The sequence below is a fragment of the Lithobates pipiens genome, unplaced genomic scaffold (genome assembly GCF_037356315.1).
Source record: "Lithobates pipiens isolate NorthernLeopardFrog02 unplaced genomic scaffold, aLitPip1_a1.2 Scaffold_8, whole genome shotgun sequence".
In the NCBI taxonomy this organism is placed as follows: Eukaryota; Metazoa; Chordata; class Amphibia; order Anura; family Ranidae; genus Lithobates; species Lithobates pipiens.
Genome location: NW_027507903.1, coordinates 274,006,216 through 274,029,697, shown reverse-complemented (window position 1 = coordinate 274,029,697; position 23,482 = coordinate 274,006,216). Strand labels below are relative to the sequence as shown.

Below are 23,482 nucleotides of genomic sequence, written 5' to 3'. Positions count from 1 at the left end.
GGTCCCCGGTTCGAAACCGGGCAGAAACAGTGCTTACCTTTAACTTTTTCACAGTCAGGCAAACTCAAAGCTCTTGCCACGCCTTGCCCCTCTGGCAGCCGTACGTGAAATCTGTCAATAGAAAGCACAGTTTAGGTGCAACACCTTGAACGGGAGCTCTTTTTCTTCACTCTTTGTGAGTCAACCAGGAGAACCTGAAGACCCTAGCCTGAAGATGTTAGGTGAGTTGGTTTGCTGGTCCTACATAGGTAAAGTTTTGCTGCAGTGCCTATAGTGCAAATTCTGTATGAGCTGACCAGCAATACCTGCTGACCATTGCTGTAAGTGTTTAGGCAAACTTCTTTTCTGGACCCAAAGGCAATTGGAATGTGGACTTTGGTTCTCCAGCTTAGTCAGCTGAGCTGAAAAACCTGACCATCGCTGTAAGTGTTTAGTGATTAGGCAAACTTCTTTTCTGGACCCAAAGGCATTTGGAATGTGAACTTTGGTTCTCATGCTTAGTCACCTGAGCTGGAAAACCTGACGACCATTGGTGTATGTTTTCAGCTGACCTGGTGATAAAAGTGTGTGGAAAAGCTAGAGGTGATATCCATGACTCAGTGTATCTTGCCAGTACTGGCTGTGTTTTCAGCATGTTCTTTGCATCAAGTTAGGCATCTGAGATGGGCTTTCTTCCTTGTTTTTTTCATTACCCAAGAGTATAACTTGCAAGGACGGTAAACTGGACTCAGGTTATCAAATAGCCAGAAACAAAAAATAGCTAATATGGTGAACCCAACCTCCGACCACCCAACCCGCAAAAATCCATCAAGGTTGGTTTCTGTAGTGTAGTGGTTATCACGTTCGCCTAACACGCGAAAGGTCCCCGGTTCGAAACCGGGCAGAAACACTGTGCACATGCTAGTGATTTTTGCCACAGTCACTTTCAGCTGCCTTATTCACCCATCGTACATTAACATAGACTTTCGGTTTGCAAGACACAGCTGAACTGTGAAAATGGGTTTCTGTAGTGTAGGTTATCACGTTCGCCTTACACGCGAAAGGTCCCCGGTTCGAAACCGGGCAGAAACAGTGCTTACCTTTAACTTTTTCACAGTCAGGCAAACTCAAAGCTCTTGCCACGCCTTGCCCCTCTGGCAGCCGTACGTGAAATCTGTCAATAGAAAGCACAGTTTAGGTGCAACACCTTGAACGGGAGCTCTTTTTCTTCACTCTTTGTGAGTCAACCAGGAGAACCTGAAGACCCTAGCCTGAAGATGTTAGGTGAGTTGGTTTGCTGGTCCTACATAGGTAAAGTTTTGCTGCAGTGCCTATAGTGCAAATTCTGTATGAGCTGACCAGCAATACCTGCTGACCATTGCTGTAAGTGTTTAGGCAAACTTCTTTTCTGGACCCAAAGGCAATTGGAATGTGGACTTTGGTTCTCCAGCTTAGTCAGCTGAGCTGAAAAACCTGACCATCGCTGTAAGTGTTTAGTGATTAGGCAAACTTCTTTTCTGGACCCAAAGGCATTTGGAATGTGAACTTTGGTTCTCATGCTTAGTCACCTGAGCTGGAAAACCTGACGACCATTGGTGTATGTTTTCAGCTGACCTGGTGATAAAAGTGTGTGGAAAAGCTAGAGGTGATATCCATGACTCAGTGTATCTTGCCAGTACTGGCTGTGTTTTCAGCATGTTCTTTGCATCAAGTTAGGCATCTGAGATGGGCTTTCTTCCTTGTTTTTTTCATTACCCAAGAGTATAACTTGCAAGGACGGTAAACTGGACTCAGGTTATCAAATAGCCAGAAACAAAAAATAGCTAATATGGTGAACCCAACCTCCGACCACCCAACCCGCAAAAATCCATCAAGGTTGGTTTCTGTAGTGTAGTGGTTATCACGTTCGCCTAACACGCGAAAGGTCCCCGGTTCGAAACCGGGCAGAAACACTGTGCACATGCTAGTGATTTTTGCCACAGTCACTTTCAGCTGCCTTATTCACCCATCGTACATTAACATAGACTTTCGGTTTGCAAGACACAGCTGAACTGTGAAAATGGGTTTCTGTAGTGTAGGTTATCACGTTCGCCTTACACGCGAAAGGTCCCCGGTTCGAAACCGGGCAGAAACAGTGCTTACCTTTAACTTTTTCACAGTCAGGCAAACTCAAAGCTCTTGCCACGCCTTGCCCCTCTGGCAGCCGTACGTGAAATCTGTCAATAGAAAGCACAGTTTAGGTGCAACACCTTGAACGGGAGCTCTTTTTCTTCACTCTTTGTGAGTCAACCAGGAGAACCTGAAGACCCTAGCCTGAAGATGTTAGGTGAGTTGGTTTGCTGGTCCTACATAGGTAAAGTTTTGCTGCAGTGCCTATAGTGCAAATTCTGTATGAGCTGACCAGCAATACCTGCTGACCATTGCTGTAAGTGTTTAGGCAAACTTCTTTTCTGGACCCAAAGGCAATTGGAATGTGGACTTTGGTTCTCCAGCTTAGTCAGCTGAGCTGAAAAACCTGACCATCGCTGTAAGTGTTTAGTGATTAGGCAAACTTCTTTTCTGGACCCAAAGGCATTTGGAATGTGAACTTTGGTTCTCATGCTTAGTCACCTGAGCTGGAAAACCTGACGACCATTGGTGTATGTTTTCAGCTGACCTGGTGATAAAAGTGTGTGGAAAAGCTAGAGGTGATATCCATGACTCAGTGTATCTTGCCAGTACTGGCTGTTTTCAGCATGTTCTTTGCATCAAGTTAGGCATCTGAGATGGGCTTTCTTCCTTGTTTTCTTCATTACCCAAGAGTATAACTTGCAAGGACGGTAAACTGGACTCAGGTTATCAAATAGCCAGAAACAAAAAATAGCTAATATGGTGAACCCAACCTCCGACCACCCAACCCGCAAAAATTCATCAAGGTGGGTTTCTGTAGTGTAGTGGTTATCACGTTCGCCTAACACGCGAAAGGTCCCCGGTTCGAAACCGGGCAGAAACACTGTGCACATGCTAGTGATTTTTGCCACAGTCACTTTCAGCTGCCTTATTCACCCATCGTACATTAACATAGACTTTCGGTTTGCAAGACACAGCTGAACTGTGAAAATGGGTTTCTGTAGTGTAGGTTATCACGTTCGCCTTACACGCGAAAGGTCCCCGGTTCGAAACCGGGCAGAAACAGTGCTTACCTTTAACTTTTTCACAGTCAGGCAAACTCAAAGCTCTTGCCACGCCTTGCCCCTCTGGCAGCCGTACGTGAAATCTGTCAATAGAAAGCACAGTTTAGGTGCAACACCTTGAACGGGAGCTCTTTTTCTTCACTCTTTGTGAGTCAACCAGGAGAACCTGAAGACCCTAGCCTGAAGATGTTAGGTGAGTTGGTTTGCTGGTCCTACATAGGTAAAGTTTTGCTGCAGTGCCTATAGTGCAAATTCTGTATGAGCTGACCAGCAATACCTGCTGACCATTGCTGTAAGTGTTTAGGCAAACTTCTTTTCTGGACCCAAAGGCAATTGGAATGTGGACTTTGGTTCTCCAGCTTAGTCAGCTGAGCTGAAAAACCTGACCATCGCTGTAAGTGTTTAGTGATTAGGCAAACTTCTTTTCTGGACCCAAAGGCATTTGGAATGTGAACTTTGGTTCTCATGCTTAGTCACCTGAGCTGGAAAACCTGACGACCATTGGTGTATGTTTTCAGCTGACCTGGTGATAAAAGTGTGTGGAAAAGCTAGAGGTGATATCCATGACTCAGTGTATCTTGCCAGTACTGGCTGTTTTCAGCATGTTCTTTGCATCAAGTTAGGCATCTGAGATGGGCTTTCTTCCTTGTTTTCTTCATTACCCAAGAGTATAACTTGCAAGGACGGTAAACTGGACTCAGGTTATCAAATAGCCAGAAACAAAAAATAGCTAATATGGTGAACCCAACCTCCGACCACCCAACCCGCAAAAATTCATCAAGGTGGGTTTCTGTAGTGTAGTGGTTATCACGTTCGCCTAACACGCGAAAGGTCCCCGGTTCGAAACCGGGCAGAAACACTGTGCACATGCTAGTGATTTTTGCCACAGTCACTTTCAGCTGCCTTATTCACCCATCGTACATTAACATAGACTTTCGGTTTGCAAGACACAGCTGAACTGTGAAAATGGGTTTCTGTAGTGTAGGTTATCACGTTCGCCTTACACACGAAAGGTCCCCGGTTCGAAACTGGGCAGAAACAGTGCTTACCTTTAACTTTTTCACAGTCAGGCAAACTCAAAGCTCTTGCCACGCCTTGCCCCTCTGGCAGCCGTACGTGAAATCTGTCAATAGAAAGCACAGTTTAGGTGCAACACCTTGAACGGGAGCTCTTTTTCTTCACTCTTTGTGAGTCAACCAGGAGAACCTGAAGACCCTAGCCTGAAGATGTTAGGTGAGTTGGTTTGCTGGTCCTACATAGGTAAAGTTTTGCTGCAGTGCCTATAGTGCAAATTCTGTATGAGCTGACCAGCAATACCTGCTGACCATTGCTGTAAGTGTTTAGGCAAACTTCTTTTCTGGACCCAAAGGCAATTGGAATGTGGACTTTGGTTCTCCAGCTTAGTCAGCTGAGCTGAAAAACCTGACCATCGCTGTAAGTGTTTAGTGATTAGGCAAACTTCTTTTCTGGACCCAAAGGCATTTGGAATGTGAACTTTGGTTCTCATGCTTAGTCACCTGAGCTGGAAAACCTGACGACCATTGGTGTATGTTTTCAGCTGACCTGGTGATAAAAGTGTGTGGAAAAGCTAGAGGTGATATCCATGACTCAGTGTATCTTGCCAGTACTGGCTGTTTTCAGCATGTTCTTTGCATCAAGTTAGGCATCTGAGATGGGCTTTCTTCCTTGTTTTCTTCATTACCCAAGAGTATAACTTGCAAGGACGGTAAACTGGACTCAGGTTATCAAATAGCCAGAAACAAAAAATAGCTAATATGGTGAACCCAACCTCCGACCACCCAACCCGCAAAAATCCATCAAGGTGGGTTTCTGTAGTGTAGTGGTTATCACGTTCGCCTAACACGCGAAAGGTCCCCGGTTCGAAACCGGGCAGAAACACTGTGCACATGCTAGTGATTTTTGCCACAGTCACTTTCAGCTGCCTTATTCACCCATCGTACATTAACATAGACTTTCGGTTTGCAAGACACAGCTGAACTGTGAAAATGGGTTTCTGTAGTGTAGGTTATCACGTTCGCCTTACACGCGAAAGGTCCCCGGTTCGAAACCGGGCAGAAACAGTGCTTACCTTTAACTTTTTCACAGTCAGGCAAACTCAAAGCTCTTGCCACGCCTTGCCCCTCTGGCAGCCGTACGTGAAATCTGTCAATAGAAAGCACAGTTTAGGTGCAACACCTTGAACGGGAGCTCTTTTTCTTCACTCTTTGTGAGTCAACCAGGAGAACCTGAAGACCCTAGCCTGAAGATGTTAGGTGAGTTGGTTTGCTGGTCCTACATAGGTAAAGTTTTGCTGCAGTGCCTATAGTGCAAATTCTGTATGAGCTGACCAGCAATACCTGCTGACCATTGCTGTAAGTGTTTAGGCAAACTTCTTTTCTGGACCCAAAGGCAATTGGAATGTGGACTTTGGTTCTCCAGCTTAGTCAGCTGAGCTGAAAAACCTGACCATCGCTGTAAGTGTTTAGTGATTAGGCAAACTTCTTTTCTGGACCCAAAGGCATTTGGAATGTGAACTTTGGTTCTCATGCTTAGTCACCTGAGCTGGAAAACCTGACGACCATTGGTGTATGTTTTCAGCTGACCTGGTGATAAAAGTGTGTGGAAAAGCTAGAGGTGATATCCATGACTCAGTGTATCTTGCCAGTACTGGCTGTTTTCAGCATGTTCTTTGCATCAAGTTAGGCATCTGAGATGGGCTTTCTTCCTTGTTTTTTTCATTACCCAAGAGTATAACTTGCAAGGACGGTAAACGGGACTCAGGTTATCAAATAGCCAGAAACAAAAAATAGCTAATATGGTGAACCCAACCTCCGACCACCCAACCCGCAAAAATCCATCAAGGTGAGTTTCTGTAGGGTAGTGGTTATCACGTTCGCCTAACATGCGAAAGGTCCCCGGTTCGAAACTGGGCAGAAACACTGTGCACATGCTAGTGATTTTTGCCACAGTCACTTTCAGCTGCCTTATTCACCCATCGTACATTAACATAGACTTTCGGTTTGCAAGACATAGCTGAGCTGTGAAAATGGGTTTCTGTAGTGTAGTGGTTATCACGTTCGCCTTACACGCGAAAGGTCCCCGGTTCGAAACCGGGCAGAAACAGTGCTTACCTTTAACTTTTTCACAGTCAGGCAAACTCAAAGCTCTTGCCACGCCTTGCCCCTCTGGCAGCCGTACGTGAAATCTGTCAATAGAAAGCACAGTTTAGGTGCAACACCTTGAACGGGAGCTCTTTTTCTTCACTCTTTGTGAGTCAACCAGGAGAACCTGAAGACCCTAGCCTGAAGATGTTAGGTGAGTTGGTTTGCTGGTCCTACATAGGTAAAGTTTTGCTGCAGTGCCTATAGTGCAAATTCTGTATGAGCTGACCAGCAATACCTGCTGACCATTGCTGTAAGTGTTTAGGCAAACTTCTTTTCTGGACCCAAAGGCAATTGGAATGTGGACTTTGGTTCTCCAGCTTAGTCAGCTGAGCTGAAAAACCTGACCATCGCTGTAAGTGTTTAGTGATTAGGCAAACTTCATTTCTGGACCCAAAGTCATTTGGAATGTGGACTTTGGTTCTCCTGCTTAGTCACCTGAGCTGGAAAACCTGACGACCATTGGTGTATGTTTTCAGCTGACCTGGTGATAAAAGTGTGTGGAAAAGCTAGAGGTGATATCCATGACTCAGTGTATCTTGCCAGTACTGGCTGTTTTCAGCATGTTCTTTGCATCAAGTTAGGCATCTGAGATGGGCTTTCTTCCTTGTTTTCTTCATTACCCAAGAGTATAACTTGCAAGGACGGTAAACTGGATTCAGGTTATCAAATAGCCAGAAACAAAAAATAGCTAATATGGTGAACCCAACCTCCGACCACCCAACCCGCAAAAATCCATCAAGGTTGGTTTCTGTAGTGTAGTGGTTATCACGTTCGCCTAACACGCGAAAGGTCCCCGGTTCGAAACCGGGCAGAAACACTGTGCACATGCTAGTGATTTTTGCCACAGTCACTTTCAGCTGCCTTATTCACCCATCGTACATTAACATAGACTTTCGGTTTGCAAGACACAGCTGAACTGTGAAAATGGGTTTCTGTAGTGTAGGTTATCACGTTCGCCTTACACGCGAAAGGTCCCCGGTTCGAAACCGGGCAGAAACAGTGCTTACCTTTAACTTTTTCACAGTCAGGCAAACTCAAAGCTCTTGCCACGCCTTGCCCCTCTGGCAGCCGTACGTGAAATCTGTCAATAGAAAGCACAGTTTAGGTGCAACACCTTGAACGGGAGCTCTTTTTCTTCACTCTTTGTGAGTCAACCAGGAGAACCTGAAGACCCTAGCCTGAAGATGTTAGGTGAGTTGGTTTGCTGGTCCTACATAGGTAAAGTTTTGCTGCAGTGCCTATAGTGCAAATTCTGTATGAGCTGACCAGCAATACCTGCTGACCATTGCTGTAAGTGTTTAGGCAAACTTCTTTTCTGGACCCAAAGGCAATTGGAATGTGGACTTTGGTTCTCCAGCTTAGTCAGCTGAGCTGAAAAACCTGACCATCGCTGTAAGTGTTTAGTGATTAGGCAAACTTCTTTTCTGGACCCAAAGGCATTTGGAATGTGAACTTTGGTTCTCATGCTTAGTCACCTGAGCTGGAAAACCTGACGACCATTGGTGTATGTTTTCAGCTGACCTGGTGATAAAAGTGTGTGGAAAAGCTAGAGGTGATATCCATGACTCAGTGTATCTTGCCAGTACTGGCTGTTTTCAGCATGTTCTTTGCATCAAGTTAGGCATCTGAGATGGGCTTTCTTCCTTGTTTTCTTCATTACCCAAGAGTATAACTTGCAAGGACGGTAAACTGGACTCAGGTTATCAAATAGCCAGAAACAAAAAATAGCTAATATGGTGAACCCAACCTCCGACCACCCAACCCGCAAAAATTAATCAAGGTGGGTTTCTGTAGTGTAGTGGTTATCACGTTCGCCTAACACGCGAAAGGTCCCCGGTTCGAAACCGGGCAGAAACACTGTGCACATGCTAGTGATTTTTGCCACAGTCACTTTCAGCTGCCTTATTCACCCATCGTACATTAACATAGACTTTCGGTTTGCAAGACACAGCTGAACTGTGAAAATGGGTTTCTGTAGTGTAGGTTATCACGTTCGCCTTACACGCGAAAGGTCCCCGGTTCGAAACTGGGCAGAAACAGTGCTTACCTTTAACTTTTTCACAGTCAGGCAAACTCAAAGCTCTTGCCACGCCTTGCCCCTCTGGCAGCCGTACGTGAAATCTGTCAATAGAAAGCACAGTTTAGGTGCAACACCTTGAACGGGAGCTCTTTTTCTTCACTCTTTGTGAGTCAACCAGGAGAACCTGAAGACCCTAGCCTGAAGATGTTAGGTGAGTTGGTTTGCTGGTCCTACATAGGTAAAGTTTTGCTGCAGTGCCTATAGTGCAAATTCTGTATGAGCTGACCAGCAATACCTGCTGACCATTGCTGTAAGTGTTTAGGCAAACTTCTTTTCTGGACCCAAAGGCAATTGGAATGTGGACTTTGGTTCTCCAGCTTAGTCAGCTGAGCTGAAAAACCTGACCATCGCTGTAAGTGTTTAGTGATTAGGCAAACTTGTTTTCTGGACCCAAAGGCATTTGGAATGTGAACTTTGGTTCTCATGCTTAGTCACCTGAGCTGGAAAACCTGACGACCATTGGTGTATGTTTTCAGCTGACCTGGTGATAAAAGTGTGTGGAAAAGCTAGAGGTGATATCCATGACTCAGTGTATCTTGCCAGTACTGGCTGTTTTCAGCATGTTCTTTGCATCAAGTTAGGCATCTGAGATGGGCTTTCTTCCTTGTTTTCTTCATTACCCAAGAGTATAACTTGCAAGGACGGTAAACTGGACTCAGGTTATCAAATAGCCAGAAACAAAAAATAGCTAATATGGTGAACCCAACCTCCGACCACCCAACCCGCAAAAATTCATCAAGGTGGGTTTCTGTAGTGTAGTGGTTATCACGTTCGCCTAACACGCGAAAGGTCCCCGGTTCGAAACCGGGCAGAAACACTGTGCACATGCTAGTGATTTTTGCCACAGTCACTTTCAGCTGCCTTATTCACCCATCGTACATTAACATAGACTTTCGGTTTGCAAGACACAGCTGAACTGTGAAAATGGGTTTCTGTAGTGTAGGTTATCACGTTCGCCTTACACACGAAAGGTCCCCGGTTCGAAACTGGGCAGAAACAGTGCTTACCTTTAACTTTTTCACAGTCAGGCAAACTCAAAGCTCTTGCCACGCCTTGCCCCTCTGGCAGCCGTACGTGAAATCTGTCAATAGAAAGCACAGTTTAGGTGCAACACCTTGAACGGGAGCTCTTTTTCTTCACTCTTTGTGAGTCAACCAGGAGAACCTGAAGACCCTAGCCTGAAGATGTTAGGTGAGTTGGTTTGCTGGTCCTACATAGGTAAAGTTTTGCTGCAGTGCCTATAGTGCAAATTCTGTATGAGCTGACCAGCAATACCTGCTGACCATTGCTGTAAGTGTTTAGGCAAACTTCTTTTCTGGACCCAAAGGCAATTGGAATGTGGACTTTGGTTCTCCAGCTTAGTCAGCTGAGCTGAAAAACCTGACCATCGCTGTAAGTGTTTAGTGATTAGGCAAACTTCTTTTCTGGACCCAAAGGCATTTGGAATGTGAACTTTGGTTCTCATGCTTAGTCACCTGAGCTGGAAAACCTGACGACCATTGGTGTATGTTTTCAGCTGACCTGGTGATAAAAGTGTGTGGAAAAGCTAGAGGTGATATCCATGACTCAGTGTATCTTGCCAGTACTGGCTGTTTTCAGCATGTTCTTTGCATCAAGTTAGGCATCTGAGATGGGCTTTCTTCCTTGTTTTCTTCATTACCCAAGAGTATAACTTGCAAGGACGGTAAACTGGACTCAGGTTATCAAATAGCCAGAAACAAAAAATAGCTAATATGGTGAACCCAACCTCCGACCACCCAACCCGCAAAAATCCATCAAGGTGGGTTTCTGTAGTGTAGTGGTTATCACGTTCGCCTAACACGCGAAAGGTCCCCGGTTCGAAACCGGGCAGAAACACTGTGCACATGCTAGTGATTTTTGCCACAGTCACTTTCAGCTGCCTTATTCACCCATCGTACATTAACATAGACTTTCGGTTTGCAAGACACAGCTGAACTGTGAAAATGGGTTTCTGTAGTGTAGGTTATCACGTTCGCCTTACACGCGAAAGGTCCCCGGTTCGAAACCGGGCAGAAACAGTGCTTACCTTTAACTTTTTCACAGTCAGGCAAACTCAAAGCTCTTGCCACGCCTTGCCCCTCTGGCAGCCGTACGTGAAATCTGTCAATAGAAAGCACAGTTTAGGTGCAACACCTTGAACGGGAGCTCTTTTTCTTCACTCTTTGTGAGTCAACCAGGAGAACCTGAAGACCCTAGCCTGAAGATGTTAGGTGAGTTGGTTTGCTGGTCCTACATAGGTAAAGTTTTGCTGCAGTGCCTATAGTGCAAATTCTGTATGAGCTGACCAGCAATACCTGCTGACCATTGCTGTAAGTGTTTAGGCAAACTTCTTTTCTGGACCCAAAGGCAATTGGAATGTGGACTTTGGTTCTCCAGCTTAGTCAGCTGAGCTGAAAAACCTGACCATCGCTGTAAGTGTTTAGTGATTAGGCAAACTTCTTTTCTGGACCCAAAGGCATTTGGAATGTGAACTTTGGTTCTCATGCTTAGTCACCTGAGCTGGAAAACCTGACGACCATTGGTGTATGTTTTCAGCTGACCTGGTGATAAAAGTGTGTGGAAAAGCTAGAGGTGATATCCATGACTCAGTGTATCTTGCCAGTACTGGCTGTTTTCAGCATGTTCTTTGCATCAAGTTAGGCATCTGAGATGGGCTTTCTTCCTTGTTTTCTTCATTACCCAAGAGTATAACTTGCAAGGACGGTAAACTGGACTCAGGTTATCAAATAGCCAGAAACAAAAAATAGCTAATATGGTGAACCCAACCTCCGACCACCCAACCCGCAAAAATTAATCAAGGTGGGTTTCTGTAGTGTAGTGGTTATCACGTTCGCCTAACACGCGAAAGGTCCCCGGTTCGAAACCGGGCAGAAACACTGTGCACATGCTAGTGATTTTTGCCACAGTCACTTTCAGCTGCCTTATTCACCCATCGTACATTAACATAGACTTTCGGTTTGCAAGACACAGCTGAACTGTGAAAATGGGTTTCTGTAGTGTAGGTTATCACGTTCGCCTTACACGCGAAAGGTCCCCGGTTCGAAACTGGGCAGAAACAGTGCTTACCTTTAACTTTTTCACAGTCAGGCAAACTCAAAGCTCTTGCCACGCCTTGCCCCTCTGGCAGCCGTACGTGAAATCTGTCAATAGAAAGCACAGTTTAGGTGCAACACCTTGAACGGGAGCTCTTTTTCTTCACTCTTTGTGAGTCAACCAGGAGAACCTGAAGACCCTAGCCTGAAGATGTTAGGTGAGTTGGTTTGCTGGTCCTACATAGGTAAAGTTTTGCTGCAGTGCCTATAGTGCAAATTCTGTATGAGCTGACCAGCAATACCTGCTGACCATTGCTGTAAGTGTTTAGGCAAACTTCTTTTCTGGACCCAAAGGCAATTGGAATGTGGACTTTGGTTCTCCAGCTTAGTCAGCTGAGCTGAAAAACCTGACCATCGCTGTAAGTGTTTAGTGATTAGGCAAACTTGTTTTCTGGACCCAAAGGCATTTGGAATGTGAACTTTGGTTCTCATGCTTAGTCACCTGAGCTGGAAAACCTGACGACCATTGGTGTATGTTTTCAGCTGACCTGGTGATAAAAGTGTGTGGAAAAGCTAGAGGTGATATCCATGACTCAGTGTATCTTGCCAGTACTGGCTGTTTTCAGCATGTTCTTTGCATCAAGTTAGGCATCTGAGATGGGCTTTCTTCCTTGTTTTCTTCATTACCCAAGAGTATAACTTGCAAGGACGGTAAACTGGACTCAGGTTATCAAATAGCCAGAAACAAAAAATAGCTAATATGGTGAACCCAACCTCCGACCACCCAACCCGCAAAAATTCATCAAGGTGGGTTTCTGTAGTGTAGTGGTTATCACGTTCGCCTAACACGCGAAAGGTCCCCGGTTCGAAACCGGGCAGAAACACTGTGCACATGCTAGTGATTTTTGCCACAGTCACTTTCAGCTGCCTTATTCACCCATCGTACATTAACATAGACTTTCGGTTTGCAAGACACAGCTGAACTGTGAAAATGGGTTTCTGTAGTGTAGGTTATCACGTTCGCCTTACACACGAAAGGTCCCCGGTTCGAAACTGGGCAGAAACAGTGCTTACCTTTAACTTTTTCACAGTCAGGCAAACTCAAAGCTCTTGCCACGCCTTGCCCCTCTGGCAGCCGTACGTGAAATCTGTCAATAGAAAGCACAGTTTAGGTGCAACACCTTGAACGGGAGCTCTTTTTCTTCACTCTTTGTGAGTCAACCAGGAGAACCTGAAGACCCTAGCCTGAAGATGTTAGGTGAGTTGGTTTGCTGGTCCTACATAGGTAAAGTTTTGCTGCAGTGCCTATAGTGCAAATTCTGTATGAGCTGACCAGCAATACCTGCTGACCATTGCTGTAAGTGTTTAGGCAAACTTCTTTTCTGGACCCAAAGGCAATTGGAATGTGGACTTTGGTTCTCCAGCTTAGTCAGCTGAGCTGAAAAACCTGACCATCGCTGTAAGTGTTTAGTGATTAGGCAAACTTCTTTTCTGGACCCAAAGGCATTTGGAATGTGAACTTTGGTTCTCATGCTTAGTCACCTGAGCTGGAAAACCTGACGACCATTGGTGTATGTTTTCAGCTGACCTGGTGATAAAAGTGTGTGGAAAAGCTAGAGGTGATATCCATGACTCAGTGTATCTTGCCAGTACTGGCTGTTTTCAGCATGTTCTTTGCATCAAGTTAGGCATCTGAGATGGGCTTTCTTCCTTGTTTTCTTCATTACCCAAGAGTATAACTTGCAAGGACGGTAAACTGGACTCAGGTTATCAAATAGCCAGAAACAAAAAATAGCTAATATGGTGAACCCAACCTCCGACCACCCAACCCGCAAAAATCCATCAAGGTGGGTTTCTGTAGTGTAGTGGTTATCACGTTCGCCTAACACGCGAAAGGTCCCCGGTTCGAAACCGGGCAGAAACACTGTGCACATGCTAGTGATTTTTGCCACAGTCACTTTCAGCTGCCTTATTCACCCATCGTACATTAACATAGACTTTCGGTTTGCAAGACACAGCTGAACTGTGAAAATGGGTTTCTGTAGTGTAGGTTATCACGTTCGCCTTACACGCGAAAGGTCCCCGGTTCGAAACCGGGCAGAAACAGTGCTTACCTTTAACTTTTTCACAGTCAGGCAAACTCAAAGCTCTTGCCACGCCTTGCCCCTCTGGCAGCCGTACGTGAAATCTGTCAATAGAAAGCACAGTTTAGGTGCAACACCTTGAACGGGAGCTCTTTTTCTTCACTCTTTGTGAGTCAACCAGGAGAACCTGAAGACCCTAGCCTGAAGATGTTAGGTGAGTTGGTTTGCTGGTCCTACATAGGTAAAGTTTTGCTGCAGTGCCTATAGTGCAAATTCTGTATGAGCTGACCAGCAATACCTGCTGACCATTGCTGTAAGTGTTTAGGCAAACTTCTTTTCTGGACCCAAAGGCAATTGGAATGTGGACTTTGGTTCTCCAGCTTAGTCAGCTGAGCTGAAAAACCTGACCATCGCTGTAAGTGTTTAGTGATTAGGCAAACTTCTTTTCTGGACCCAAAGGCATTTGGAATGTGAACTTTGGTTCTCATGCTTAGTCACCTGAGCTGGAAAACCTGACGACCATTGGTGTATGTTTTCAGCTGACCTGGTGATAAAAGTGTGTGGAAAAGCTAGAGGTGATATCCATGACTCAGTGTATCTTGCCAGTACTGGCTGTTTTCAGCATGTTCTTTGCATCAAGTTAGGCATCTGAGATGGGCTTTCTTCCTTGTTTTTTTCATTACCCAAGAGTATAACTTGCAAGGACGGTAAACGGGACTCAGGTTATCAAATAGCCAGAAACAAAAAATAGCTAATATGGTGAACCCAACCTCCGACCACCCAACCCGCAAAAATCCATCAAGGTGAGTTTCTGTAGGGTAGTGGTTATCACGTTCGCCTAACATGCGAAAGGTCCCCGGTTCGAAACTGGGCAGAAACACTGTGCACATGCTAGTGATTTTTGCCACAGTCACTTTCAGCTGCCTTATTCACCCATCGTACATTAACATAGACTTTCGGTTTGCAAGACATAGCTGAGCTGTGAAAATGGGTTTCTGTAGTGTAGTGGTTATCACGTTCGCCTTACACGCGAAAGGTCCCCGGTTCGAAACCGGGCAGAAACAGTGCTTACCTTTAACTTTTTCACAGTCAGGCAAACTCAAAGCTCTTGCCACGCCTTGCCCCTCTGGCAGCCGTACGTGAAATCTGTCAATAGAAAGCACAGTTTAGGTGCAACACCTTGAACGGGAGCTCTTTTTCTTCACTCTTTGTGAGTCAACCAGGAGAACCTGAAGACCCTAGCCTGAAGATGTTAGGTGAGTTGGTTTGCTGGTCCTACATAGGTAAAGTTTTGCTGCAGTGCCTATAGTGCAAATTCTGTATGAGCTGACCAGCAATACCTGCTGACCATTGCTGTAAGTGTTTAGGCAAACTTCTTTTCTGGACCCAAAGGCAATTGGAATGTGGACTTTGGTTCTCCAGCTTAGTCAGCTGAGCTGAAAAACCTGACCATCGCTGTAAGTGTTTAGTGATTAGGCAAACTTCATTTCTGGACCCAAAGTCATTTGGAATGTGGACTTTGGTTCTCCTGCTTAGTCACCTGAGCTGGAAAACCTGACGACCATTGGTGTATGTTTTCAGCTGACCTGGTGATAAAAGTGTGTGGAAAAGCTAGAGGTGATATCCATGACTCAGTGTATCTTGCCAGTACTGGCTGTTTTCAGCATGTTCTTTGCATCAAGTTAGGCATCTGAGATGGGCTTTCTTCCTTGTTTTCTTCATTACCCAAGAGTATAACTTGCAAGGACGGTAAACTGGATTCAGGTTATCAAATAGCCAGAAACAAAAAATAGCTAATATGGTGAACCCAACCTCCGACCACCCAACCCGCAAAAATCCATCAAGGTTGGTTTCTGTAGTGTAGTGGTTATCACGTTCGCCTAACACGCGAAAGGTCCCCGGTTCGAAACCGGGCAGAAACACTGTGCACATGCTAGTGATTTTTGCCACAGTCACTTTCAGCTGCCTTATTCACCCATCGTACATTAACATAGACTTTCGGTTTGCAAGACACAGCTGAACTGTGAAAATGGGTTTCTGTAGTGTAGGTTATCACGTTCGCCTTACACGCGAAAGGTCCCCGGTTCGAAACCGGGCAGAAACAGTGCTTACCTTTAACTTTTTCACAGTCAGGCAAACTCAAAGCTCTTGCCACGCCTTGCCCCTCTGGCAGCCGTACGTGAAATCTGTCAATAGAAAGCACAGTTTAGGTGCAACACCTTGAACGGGAGCTCTTTTTCTTCACTCTTTGTGAGTCAACCAGGAGAACCTGAAGACCCTAGCCTGAAGATGTTAGGTGAGTTGGTTTGCTGGTCCTACATAGGTAAAGTTTTGCTGCAGTGCCTATAGTGCAAATTCTGTATGAGCTGACCAGCAATACCTGCTGACCATTGCTGTAAGTGTTTAGGCAAACTTCTTTTCTGGACCCAAAGGCAATTGGAATGTGGACTTTGGTTCTCCAGCTTAGTCAGCTGAGCTGAAAAACCTGACCATCGCTGTAAGTGTTTAGTGATTAGGCAAACTTCTTTTCTGGACCCAAAGGCATTTGGAATGTGAACTTTGGTTCTCATGCTTAGTCACCTGAGCTGGAAAACCTGACGACCATTGGTGTATGTTTTCAGCTGACCTGGTGATAAAAGTGTGTGGAAAAGCTAGAGGTGATATCCATGACTCAGTGTATCTTGCCAGTACTGGCTGTTTTCAGCATGTTCTTTGCATCAAGTTAGGCATCTGAGATGGGCTTTCTTCCTTGTTTTCTTCATTACCCAAGAGTATAACTTGCAAGGACGGTAAACTGGACTCAGGTTATCAAATAGCCAGAAACAAAAAATAGCTAATATGGTGAACCCAACCTCCGACCACCCAACCCGCAAAAATTAATCAAGGTGGGTTTCTGTAGTGTAGTGGTTATCACGTTCGCCTAACACGCGAAAGGTCCCCGGTTCGAAACCGGGCAGAAACACTGTGCACATGCTAGTGATTTTTGCCACAGTCACTTTCAGCTGCCTTATTCACCCATCGTACATTAACATAGACTTTCGGTTTGCAAGACACAGCTGAACTGTGAAAATGGGTTTCTGTAGTGTAGGTTATCACGTTCGCCTTACACGCGAAAGGTCCCCGGTTCGAAACTGGGCAGAAACAGTGCTTACCTTTAACTTTTTCACAGTCAGGCAAACTCAAAGCTCTTGCCACGCCTTGCCCCTCTGGCAGCCGTACGTGAAATCTGTCAATAGAAAGCACAGTTTAGGTGCAACACCTTGAACGGGAGCTCTTTTTCTTCACTCTTTGTGAGTCAACCAGGAGAACCTGAAGACCCTAGCCTGAAGATGTTAGGTGAGTTGGTTTGCTGGTCCTACATAGGTAAAGTTTTGCTGCAGTGCCTATAGTGCAAATTCTGTATGAGCTGACCAGCAATACCTGCTGACCATTGCTGTAAGTGTTTAGGCAAACTTCTTTTCTGGACCCAAAGGCAATTGGAATGTGGACTTTGGTTCTCCAGCTTAGTCAGCTGAGCTGAAAAACCTGACCATCGCTGTAAGTGTTTAGTGATTAGGCAAACTTGTTTTCTGGACCCAAAGGCATTTGGAATGTGAACTTTGGTTCTCATGCTTAGTCACCTGAGCTGGAAAACCTGACGACCATTGGTGTATGTTTTCAGCTGACCTGGTGATAAAAGTGTGTGGAAAAGCTAGAGGTGATATCCATGACTCAGTGTATCTTGCCAGTACTGGCTGTTTTCAGCATGTTCTTTGCATCAAGTTAGGCATCTGAGATGGGCTTTCTTCCTTGTTTTCTTCATTACCCAAGAGTATAACTTGCAAGGACGGTAAACCGGACTCAGGTTATCAAATAGCCAGAAACAAAAAATAGCTAATATGGTGAACCCAACCTCCGACCACCCAACCCGCAAAAATCCATCAAGGTGGGTTTCTGTAGGGTAGTGGTTATCACGTTCACCTAACATGCGAAAGGTCCCCGGTTCGAAACTGGGCAGAAACACTGTGCACATGCTAGTGATTTTTGCCACAGTCACTTTCAGCTGCCTTATTCACCCATCGTACATTAACATAGACTTTCGGTTTGCAAGACATAGCTGAGCTGTGAAAAGGGGTTTCTGTAGTGTAGTGGTTATCACGTTCGCCTTACACGCGAAAGGTCCCCGGTTCGAAACCGGGCAGAAACAGTGCTTACCTTTAACTTTTTCACAGTCAGGCAAACTCAAAGCTCTTGCCACGCCTTGCCCCTCTGGCAGCCGTACGTGAAATCTGTCAATAGAAAGCACAGTTTAGGTGCAACACCTTGAACGGGAGCTCTTTTTCTTCACTCTTTGTGAGTCAACCAGGAGAACCTGAAGACCCTAGCCTGAAGATGTTAGGTGAGTTGGTTTGCTGGTCCTACATAGGTAAAGTTTTGCTGCAGTGCCTATAGTGCAAATTCTGTATGAGCTGACCAGCAATACCTGCTGACCATTGCTGTAAGTGTTTAGGCAAACTTCTTTTCTGGACCCAAAGGCAATTGGAATGTGGACTTTGGTTCTCCAGCTTAGTCAGCTGAGCTGAAAAACCTGACCATCGCTGTAAGTGTTTAGTGATTAGGCAAACTTCTTTTCTGGACCCAAAGGCATTTGGAATGTGAACTTTGGTTCTCATGCTTAGTCACCTGAGCTGGAAAACCTGACGACCATTGGTGTATGTTTTCAGCTGACCTGGTGATAAAAGTGTGTGGAAAAGCTAGAGGTGATATCCATGACTCAGTGTATCTTGCCAGTACTGGCTGTTTTCAGCATGTTCTTTGCATCAAGTTAGGCATCTGAGATGGGCTTTCTTCCTTGTTTTCTTCATTACCCAAGAGTATAACTTGCAAGGACGGTAAACTGGACTCAGGTTATCAAATAGCCAGAAACAAAAAATAGCTAATATGGTGAACCCAACCTCCGACCACCCAACCCGCAAAAATTCATCAAGGTGGGTTTCTGTAGTGTAGTGGTTATCACGTTCGCCTAACACGCGAAAGGTCCCCGGTTCGAAACCGGGCTGAAACACTGTGCACATGCTAGTGATTTTTGCCACAGTCACTTTCAGCTGCCTTATTCACCCATCGTACATTAACATAGACTTTCGGTTTGCAAGACACAGCTGAACTGTGAAAATGGGTTTCTGTAGTGTAGGTTATCACGTTCGCCTTACACGCGAAAGGTCCCCGGTTCGAAACCGGGCAGAAACAGTGCTTACCTTTAACTTTTTCACAGTCAGGCAAACTCAAAGCTCTTGCCACGCCTTGCCCCTCTGGCAGCCGTACGTGAAATCTGTCAATAGAAAGCACAGTTTAGGTGCAACACCTTGAACGGGAGCTCTTTTTCTTCACTCTTTGTGAGTCAACCAGGAGAACCTGAAGACCCTAGCCTGAAGATGTTAGGTGAGTTGGTTTGCTGGTCCTACATAGGTAAAGTTTTGCTGCAGTGCCTATAGTGCAAATTCTGTATGAGCTGACCAGCAATACCTGCTGACCATTGCTGTAAGTGTTTAGGCAAACTTCTTTTCTGGACCCAAAGGCAATTGGAATGTGGACTTTGGTTCTCCAGCTTAGTCAGCTGAGCTGAAAAACCTGACCATCGCTGTAAGTGTTTAGTGATTAGGCAAACTTGTTTTCTGGACCCAAAGGCATTTGGAATGTGAACTTTGGTTCTCATGCTTAGTCACCTGAGCTGGAAAACCTGACGACCATTGGTGTATGTTTTCAGCTGACCTGGTGATAAAAGTGTGTGGAAAAGCTAGAGGTGATATCCATGACTCAGTGTATCTTGCCAGTACTGGCTGTTTTCAGCATGTTCTTTGCATCAAGTTAGGCATCTGAGATGGGCTTTCTTCCTTGTTTTCTTCATTACCCAAGAGTATAACTTGCAAGGACGGTAAACTGGACTCAGGTTATCAAATAGCCAGAAACAAAAAATAGCTAATATGGTGAACCCAACCTCCGACCACCCAACCCGCAAAAATTCATCAAGGTGGGTTTCTGTAGTGTAGTGGTTATCACGTTCGCCTAACACGCGAAAGGTCCCCGGTTCGAAACCGGGCAGAAACACTGTGCACATGCTAGTGATTTTTGCCACAGTCACTTTCAGCTGCCTTATTCACCCATCGTACATTAACATAGACTTTCGGTTTGCAAGACACAGCTGAACTGTGAAAATGGGTTTCTGTAGTGTAGGTTATCACGTTCGCCTTACACGCGAAAGGTCCCCGGTTCGAAACTGGGCAGAAACAGTGCTTACCTTTAACTTTTTCACAGTCAGGCAAACTCAAAGCTCTTGCCACGCCTTGCCCCTCTGGCAGCCGTACGTGAAATCTGTCAATAGAAAGCACAGTTTAGGTGCAACACCTTGAACGGGAGCTCTTTTTCTTCACTCTTTGTGAGTCAACCAGGAGAACCTGAAGACCCTAGCCTGAAGATGTTAGGTGAGTTGGTTTGCTGGTCCTACATAGGTAAAGTTTTGCTGCAGTGCCTATAGTGCAAATTCTGTATGAGCTGACCAGCAATACCTGCTGACCATTGCTGTAAGTGTTTAGGCAAACTTCTTTTCTGGACCCAAAGGCAATTGGAATGTGGACTTTGGTTCTCCAGCTTAGTCAGCTGAGCTGAAAAACCTGACCATCGCTGTAAGTGTTTAGTGATTAGGCAAACTTGTTTTCTGGACCCAAAGGCATTTGGAATGTGAACTTTGGTTCTCATGCTTAGTCACCTGAGCTGGAAAACCTGACGACCATTGGTGTATGTTTTCAGCTGACCTGGTGATAAAAGTGTGTGGAAAAGCTAGAGGTGATATCCATGACTCAGTGTATCTTGCCAGTACTGGCTGTTTTCAGCATGTTCTTTGCATCAAGTTAGGCATCTGAGATGGGCTTTCTTCCTTGTTTTCTTCATTACCCAAGAGTATAACTTGCAAGGACGGTAAACTGGACTCAGGTTATCAAATAGCCAGAAACAAAAAATAGCTAATATGGTGAACCCAACCTCCGACCACCCAACCCGCAAAAATCCATCAAGGTGGGTTTCTGTAGGGTAGTGGTTATCACGTTCACCTAACATGCGAAAGGTCCCCGGTTTGAAACTGGGCAGAAACACTGTGCACATGCTAGTGATTTTTGCCACAGTCACTTTCAGCTGCCTTATTCACCCATCGTACATTAACATAGACTTTCGGTTTGCAAGACACAGCTGAACTGTGAAAATGGGTTTCTGTAGTGTAGGTTATCACGTTCGCCTTACACGCGAAAGGTCCCCGGTTCGAAACTGGGCAGAAACAGTGCTTACCTTTAACTTTTTCACAGTCAGGCAAACTCAAAGCTCTTGCCACGCCTTGCCCCTCTGGCAGCCGTACGTGAAATCTGTCAATAGAAAGCACAGTTTAGGTGCAACACCTTGAACGGGAGCTCTTTTTCTTCACTCTTTGTGAGTCAACCAGGAGAACCTGAAGACCCTAGCCTGAAGATGTTAGGTGAGTTGGTTTGCTGGTCCTACATAGGTAAAGTTTTGCTGCAGTGCCTATAGTGCAAATTCTGTATGAGCTGACCAGCAATACCTGCTGACCATTGCTGTAAGTGTTTAGGCAAACTTCTTTTCTGGACCCAAAGGCAATTGGAATGTGGACTTTGGTTCTCCAGCTTAGTCAGCTGAGCTGAAAAACCTGACCATCGCTGTAAGTGTTTAGTGATTAGGCAAACTTGTTTTCTGGACCCAAAGGCATTTGGAATGTGAACTTTGGTTCTCATGCTTAGTCACCTGAGCTGGAAAACCTGACGACCATTGGTGTATGTTTTCAGCTGACCTGGTGATAAAAGTGTGTGGAAAAGCTAGAGGTGATATCCATGACTCAGTGTATCTTGCCAGTACTGGCTGTTTTCAGCATGTTCTTTGCATCAAGTTAGGCATCTGAGATGGGCTTTCTTCCTTGTTTTCTTCATTACCCAAGAGTATAACTTGCAAGGACGGTAAACTGGACTCAGGTTATCAAATAGCCAGAAACAAAAAATAGCTAATATGGTGAACCCAACCTCCGACCACCCAACCCGCAAAAATCCATCAAGGTGGGTTTCTGTAGGGTAGTGGTTATCACGTTCACCTAACATGCGAAAGGTCCCCGGTTCGAAACTGGGCAGAAACACTGTGCACATGCTAGTGATTTTTGCCACAGTCACTTTCAGCTGCCTTATTCACCCATCGTACATTAACATAGACTTTCGGTTTGCAAGACATAGCTGAGCTGTGAAAATGGGTTTCTGTAGTGTAGTGGTTATCACGTTCGCCTTACACGCGAAAGGTCCCCGGTTCGAAACCGGGCAGAAACAGTGCTTACCTTTAACTTTTTCACAGTCAGGCAAACTCAAAGCTCTTGCCACGCCTTGCCCCTCTGGCAGCCGTACGTGAAATCTGTCAATAGAAAGCACAGTTTAGGTGCAACACCTTGAACGGGAGCTCTTTTTCTTCACTCTTTGTGAGTCAACCAGGAGAACCTGAAGACCCTAGCCTGAAGATGTTAGGTGAGTTGGTTTGCTGGTCCTACATAGGTAAAGTTTTGCTGCAGTGCCTATAGTGCAAATTCTGTATGAGCTGACCAGCAATACCTGCTGACCATTGCTGTAAGTGTTTAGGCAAACTTCTTTTCTGGACCCAAAGGCAATTGGAATGTGGACTTTGGTTCTCCAGCTTAGTCAGCTGAGCTGAAAAACCTGACCATCGCTGTAAGTGTTTAGTGATTAGGCAAACTTCATTTCTGGACCCAAAGTCATTTGGAATGTGGACTTTGGTTCTCCTGCTTAGTCACCTGAGCTGGAAAACCTGACGACCATTGGTGTATGTTTTCAGCTGACCTGGTGATAAAAGTGTGTGGAAAAGCTAGAGGTGATATCCATGACTCAGTGTATCTTGCCAGTACTGGCTGTTTTCAGCATGTTCTTTGCATCAAGTTAGGCATCTGAGATGGGCTTTCTTCCTTGTTTTCTTCATTACCCAAGAGTATAACTTGCAAGGACGGTAAACTGGACTCAGGTTATCAAATAGCCAGAAACAAAAAATAGCTAATATGGTGAACCCAACCTCCGACCACCCAACCCGCAAAAATCCATCAAGGTGGGTTTCTGTAGTGTAGTGGTTATCACGTTCGCCTAACACGCGAAAGGTCCCCGGTTCGAAACCGGGCAGAAACACTGTGCACATGCTAGTGATTTTTGCCACAGTCACTTTCAGCTGCCTTATTCACCCATCGTACATTAACATAGACTTTCGGTTTGCAAGACACAGCTGAACTGTGAAAATGGGTTTCTGTAGTGTAGGTTATCACGTTCGCCTTACACGCGAAAGGTCCCCGGTTCGAAACCGGGCAGAAACAGTGCTTACCTTTAACTTTTTCACAGTCAGGCAAACTCAAAGCTCTTGCCACGCCTTGCCCCTCTGGCAGCCGTACGTGAAATCTGTCAATAGAAAGCACAGTTTAGGTGCAACACCTTGAACGGGAGCTCTTTTTCTTCACTCTTTGTGAGTCAACCAGGAGAACCTGAAGACCCTAGCCTGAAGATGTTAGGTGAGTTGGTTTGCTGGTCCTACATAGGTAAAGTTTTGCTGCAGTTCCTATAGTGCAAATTCTGTATGAGCTGACCAGCAATACCTGCTGACCATTGCTGTAAGTGTTTAGGCAAACTTCTTTTCTGGACCCAAAGGCAATTGGAATGTGGACTTTGGTTCTCCAGCTTAGTCAGCTGAGCTGAAAAACCTGACCATCGCTGTAAGTGTTTAGTGATTAGGCAAACTTCTTTTCTGGACCCAAAGGCATTTGGAATGTGAACTTTGGCTCTCATGCTTAGTCACCTGAGCTGGAAAACCTGACGACCATTGGTGTATGTTTTCAGCTGACCTGGTGATAAAAGTGTGTGGAAAAGCTAGAGGTGATATC

General features: G+C 45.3%; 25 non-coding genes across 25 annotated transcripts; all 25 read left to right on the top strand.

Moving 5' to 3' along the window:
- The first annotated feature begins 1,000 nt into the window (after positions 1-1,000).
- On the top strand, positions 1,001-1,071 carry TRNAV-UAC (transfer RNA valine (anticodon UAC)). The gene has a single exon. It is a non-coding gene; the product is annotated as a tRNA-Val (tRNA).
- Positions 1,072-2,042: 971 nt separating this feature from the next.
- TRNAV-UAC (transfer RNA valine (anticodon UAC)) lies at positions 2,043-2,113 on the top strand. Its single transcript has one exon. It is a non-coding gene; the product is annotated as a tRNA-Val (tRNA).
- A 969-nt stretch (positions 2,114-3,082) lies between these two features.
- Positions 3,083-3,153, top strand: TRNAV-UAC (transfer RNA valine (anticodon UAC)). Its single transcript has one exon. It is a non-coding gene; the product is annotated as a tRNA-Val (tRNA).
- A 2,009-nt stretch (positions 3,154-5,162) lies between these two features.
- TRNAV-UAC (transfer RNA valine (anticodon UAC)) lies at positions 5,163-5,233 on the top strand. Its single transcript has one exon. It is a non-coding gene; the product is annotated as a tRNA-Val (tRNA).
- Positions 5,234-6,202: 969 nt separating this feature from the next.
- On the top strand, positions 6,203-6,275 carry TRNAV-UAC (transfer RNA valine (anticodon UAC)). The gene has a single exon. It is a non-coding gene; the product is annotated as a tRNA-Val (tRNA).
- A 785-nt stretch (positions 6,276-7,060) lies between these two features.
- Positions 7,061-7,133, top strand: TRNAV-AAC (transfer RNA valine (anticodon AAC)). The gene has a single exon. It is a non-coding gene; the product is annotated as a tRNA-Val (tRNA).
- Positions 7,134-7,244: 111 nt separating this feature from the next.
- On the top strand, positions 7,245-7,315 carry TRNAV-UAC (transfer RNA valine (anticodon UAC)). Its single transcript has one exon. It is a non-coding gene; the product is annotated as a tRNA-Val (tRNA).
- Positions 7,316-8,100: 785 nt separating this feature from the next.
- TRNAV-AAC (transfer RNA valine (anticodon AAC)) lies at positions 8,101-8,173 on the top strand. Its single transcript has one exon. It is a non-coding gene; the product is annotated as a tRNA-Val (tRNA).
- A 967-nt stretch (positions 8,174-9,140) lies between these two features.
- On the top strand, positions 9,141-9,213 carry TRNAV-AAC (transfer RNA valine (anticodon AAC)). Its single transcript has one exon. It is a non-coding gene; the product is annotated as a tRNA-Val (tRNA).
- Positions 9,214-10,180: 967 nt separating this feature from the next.
- TRNAV-AAC (transfer RNA valine (anticodon AAC)) lies at positions 10,181-10,253 on the top strand. Its single transcript has one exon. It is a non-coding gene; the product is annotated as a tRNA-Val (tRNA).
- A 111-nt stretch (positions 10,254-10,364) lies between these two features.
- On the top strand, positions 10,365-10,435 carry TRNAV-UAC (transfer RNA valine (anticodon UAC)). The gene has a single exon. It is a non-coding gene; the product is annotated as a tRNA-Val (tRNA).
- A 785-nt stretch (positions 10,436-11,220) lies between these two features.
- TRNAV-AAC (transfer RNA valine (anticodon AAC)) lies at positions 11,221-11,293 on the top strand. Its single transcript has one exon. It is a non-coding gene; the product is annotated as a tRNA-Val (tRNA).
- A 967-nt stretch (positions 11,294-12,260) lies between these two features.
- Positions 12,261-12,333, top strand: TRNAV-AAC (transfer RNA valine (anticodon AAC)). The gene has a single exon. It is a non-coding gene; the product is annotated as a tRNA-Val (tRNA).
- A 967-nt stretch (positions 12,334-13,300) lies between these two features.
- On the top strand, positions 13,301-13,373 carry TRNAV-AAC (transfer RNA valine (anticodon AAC)). Its single transcript has one exon. It is a non-coding gene; the product is annotated as a tRNA-Val (tRNA).
- A 111-nt stretch (positions 13,374-13,484) lies between these two features.
- Positions 13,485-13,555, top strand: TRNAV-UAC (transfer RNA valine (anticodon UAC)). Its single transcript has one exon. It is a non-coding gene; the product is annotated as a tRNA-Val (tRNA).
- A 969-nt stretch (positions 13,556-14,524) lies between these two features.
- TRNAV-UAC (transfer RNA valine (anticodon UAC)) lies at positions 14,525-14,597 on the top strand. Its single transcript has one exon. It is a non-coding gene; the product is annotated as a tRNA-Val (tRNA).
- Positions 14,598-15,382: 785 nt separating this feature from the next.
- On the top strand, positions 15,383-15,455 carry TRNAV-AAC (transfer RNA valine (anticodon AAC)). Its single transcript has one exon. It is a non-coding gene; the product is annotated as a tRNA-Val (tRNA).
- A 111-nt stretch (positions 15,456-15,566) lies between these two features.
- TRNAV-UAC (transfer RNA valine (anticodon UAC)) lies at positions 15,567-15,637 on the top strand. Its single transcript has one exon. It is a non-coding gene; the product is annotated as a tRNA-Val (tRNA).
- Positions 15,638-16,422: 785 nt separating this feature from the next.
- TRNAV-AAC (transfer RNA valine (anticodon AAC)) lies at positions 16,423-16,495 on the top strand. The gene has a single exon. It is a non-coding gene; the product is annotated as a tRNA-Val (tRNA).
- A 1,151-nt stretch (positions 16,496-17,646) lies between these two features.
- Positions 17,647-17,719, top strand: TRNAV-UAC (transfer RNA valine (anticodon UAC)). The gene has a single exon. It is a non-coding gene; the product is annotated as a tRNA-Val (tRNA).
- Positions 17,720-18,688: 969 nt separating this feature from the next.
- TRNAV-UAC (transfer RNA valine (anticodon UAC)) lies at positions 18,689-18,759 on the top strand. Its single transcript has one exon. It is a non-coding gene; the product is annotated as a tRNA-Val (tRNA).
- A 785-nt stretch (positions 18,760-19,544) lies between these two features.
- On the top strand, positions 19,545-19,617 carry TRNAV-AAC (transfer RNA valine (anticodon AAC)). The gene has a single exon. It is a non-coding gene; the product is annotated as a tRNA-Val (tRNA).
- Positions 19,618-21,808: 2,191 nt separating this feature from the next.
- Positions 21,809-21,881, top strand: TRNAV-UAC (transfer RNA valine (anticodon UAC)). Its single transcript has one exon. It is a non-coding gene; the product is annotated as a tRNA-Val (tRNA).
- A 785-nt stretch (positions 21,882-22,666) lies between these two features.
- On the top strand, positions 22,667-22,739 carry TRNAV-AAC (transfer RNA valine (anticodon AAC)). Its single transcript has one exon. It is a non-coding gene; the product is annotated as a tRNA-Val (tRNA).
- A 111-nt stretch (positions 22,740-22,850) lies between these two features.
- Positions 22,851-22,921, top strand: TRNAV-UAC (transfer RNA valine (anticodon UAC)). The gene has a single exon. It is a non-coding gene; the product is annotated as a tRNA-Val (tRNA).
- The last annotated feature ends 561 nt before the right edge of the window (positions 22,922-23,482 follow it).